We start from the raw sequence: 2,979 nt of genomic DNA, 5'->3' as shown, positions 1-2,979 counted from the left end.
GACTCAACACAGACCAAAGATTGAGTGTAACAGTTATCTAAATCTCGTTTGTGAACCAAGAAAAAAAAAATTCAATAAAATGACGACCTGGAGCTTCAAGCTAATGTAAGCATAATGCCCTAGCATGAAGCTAATGCAATGGTAAGGTTGTTAAATTAGCAAAAATGCACTTCATATATCCTACATGGATATATTTATATTTTTGGTCGAAACATAATTAATTCTCACGCTTTTCACTTGTTTTAGAAGGATGTTCAGTCTTTGAAAACCAGTCATATCAAAATAATAGAAAATATATATGTTTTCTGTTGAAACTCCACCCCCAGGGTGTGTTCTGCGAGGGAAAATTGACTGTGGTGGTCCACCATTTTTTCTCTTTGCTTGGCCTCCCTGTCTGTTTTCTTCCCTGGTTCTTCCTGACCTTGTACTTTCTCCACATGTTCCCCTTTTTCCTCTCTCCCTCTTTGTACTGACAATCATACACAAATAGATTGTATTGTAATTAGATGAAAAAATAACATTAATATGAAAATAAATACTATTAAGATCACTAATAAAAAAGTCCTCTCTCAGTGTACTTTCAACCAAAAGGCAAATAACCAAACCACATGAAGATCTAATAAAAGATATAAATATTGAAACACCGATCCAACATTATCCTTTATTGACGGATCATTTGATCTTACACTTTCACCTGAATGTGGCTCCTTTTGTTAAAAAAAACTTCCTTATATCCATTATGAACCTGGCTGTCTCTCTGTACACAAACACACAAACACACACACACAACAGGAGTTATAAGGTTAATGGGCATCCAGTCAGTTAGCTAGTTAGTACCTTGGGTTTAATATCGGCACATGCACATATGACAAAATAAGCAGCTTCTCTCATTCCATTTCAAACAGGACAGTGGTAACAACAGTAGGCTACGGACAATTTTAAGTTTTAGATTTTAAATAGGCTATATGAATTTCAATGGGAGCAACAGGACGCTCAAATGTCGCTGATTTTACTACAGAATAGGACGGATTGTAGGTAGGGTAGCAAACATTGTCTGAAAGCACGTTTTCAACACTGCAGGTTACCTGGGTGTAATGTTTTTCAGCTAAAAAGAAACATGGTCTGACTCCTACCTAACTATATAAAGAGTAACTGAAGGTTAAATGCAGCTAACATGTCCTGGTTTAAGCCAGGCACTTACACCTCCGCGCCGCTGCGTCTCAGCCACCATCGCTCTGGCAGAAAGGGCGCTAGAGCCAGGGTAGGGAAGAGGCGAGCTCGAACTAACCATTTTGTGGTTATACTATACTACTATACTTTTGTTCTTAAACTATTACGTCTTAACCAAGTACTGTATGCTTTTTATATTTTTAGTAGTGTGACACAAACAGCAAATTGTCAAAAAAAGTAAGAAATCTTTGGGGGGTGCTTTGATTCATTTTGGGCTAAATGGGCTAAAAACGCCCCTGGTTCTAGGTCATTTTGACCCAGAATTTTCTGTTTGTTATATTTTAGTGTTTTTTCTGTATTAGGAATTATGTTCTGAATCTTTAGTGGAGCTGTTTTGATTATTATTATTCTAGATTTAGTTCAGTGTCAAGTCTGTGTCTTTGTTATTTGTTTCTTGTTTCCTGTTTTACTTTGAAGGTCCATGTTTTATGTCAGTGTATTCAGTTTTACTTTCCCCCGTCTCGTTAGCCCTAATTTCACCCAGCTGTGTCTCCCTCCTGTTTTCCATTCCATAATTACTCCACTGTGTATTTAAGCTCTATATTTGCTTTTGCCCTCTGTCGCGTTGTTAATGTTGCTACCCTCCGTGTGCTGTGTATTTTGTCTTGTAGTGGCTAGTGATGGGTAGATGAGGCCTCGTGAAGCGTTTCAGCACATTCCCCAAACTGTATCGATACTGTGTCGACACAGTGTTGCTGTTTTGCTCCATACTGACACCTGCTGGACCTTAAATATCATTACAGGCAAATTAGACTCACAACAGACACTGATTCAATGACCTAGTTATATTATACTTTTATACTTGTATACACTGTAAGGTATTGTACTTTCCATGGAATCATTTTATATGTTTTACATTGCAAATATTGTAGAAATCTTTAAAATATACTGTGAATTACATTAAGTGAAAATTAAATGAAAGTATTGTGAATATAATATTACCCATTTAAATGTAATTGACTCAGAGTTTATTATAAATTTCTATTCAGAAAAATAAGTTTATCCAATGTTTTTGCATTCAGTCTATTGCGTTGTTTTTTTTTGTTTTGTTTGTTTGTTTTTGACACCATTTCCCCAGCTTTGGAAAACTCACAGGCACAGATGAAGCTGGGGTACACAAAAACTGTAAAGCCAGGTGGAAAAGATTCTGATAAGATGTCTTCCTATTCCTCCAGTACGTTAAAGGATCCTCTGATCTTGGAATTTTTCTCTCCGACACTCTCCACAATACTAAGGGGTTGGCAGTCCTTTATGATAAAATTCAGGACTGCCTGGTCCAGAACAGTCTTCCTAGATGCTTGATTTCAAAATAATAAAACACATATTAACCCCCAAAAAAGTGATGATAAAGCTGTTCAGTGTCAATATAGGCCTACCTGTGTTCATTCTTGGTGTGTTTTTCGCCTCATTTTCACGTTTGGCTCTGTAATGCCTAAACACTGAGGAGGTGCTTTTGTTTGTGTAAGAAATGCAGAACAGATGCGACATTTAACCTGCATAAAATGAAATAAATAATTTACACTGCAAGTCACATTGCTGTTTTTCCTATTCTGATAGATTACACTGAAACAAAGACAGACAAACTATTTGCAGTAGGGGTGGGTTTTAATAATCGATTCATCGATTAAAATCGATTCTGGCTTGGATAACGTGAAATCGATTCATTAAAATCCTGAATCGATTTTTTAATATAAATTTATTTTGACCAAAACGCCAGAATCTCAGGTGAAACCTCACAAAATTTCAACA

This window comes from Oreochromis niloticus, linkage group LG4 (genome assembly GCF_001858045.2).
Source record: "Oreochromis niloticus isolate F11D_XX linkage group LG4, O_niloticus_UMD_NMBU, whole genome shotgun sequence".
Lineage (NCBI taxonomy): Eukaryota > Metazoa > Chordata > Actinopteri > Cichliformes > Cichlidae > Oreochromis > Oreochromis niloticus.
Note: the sequence above shows the minus strand (reverse complement) of the source record.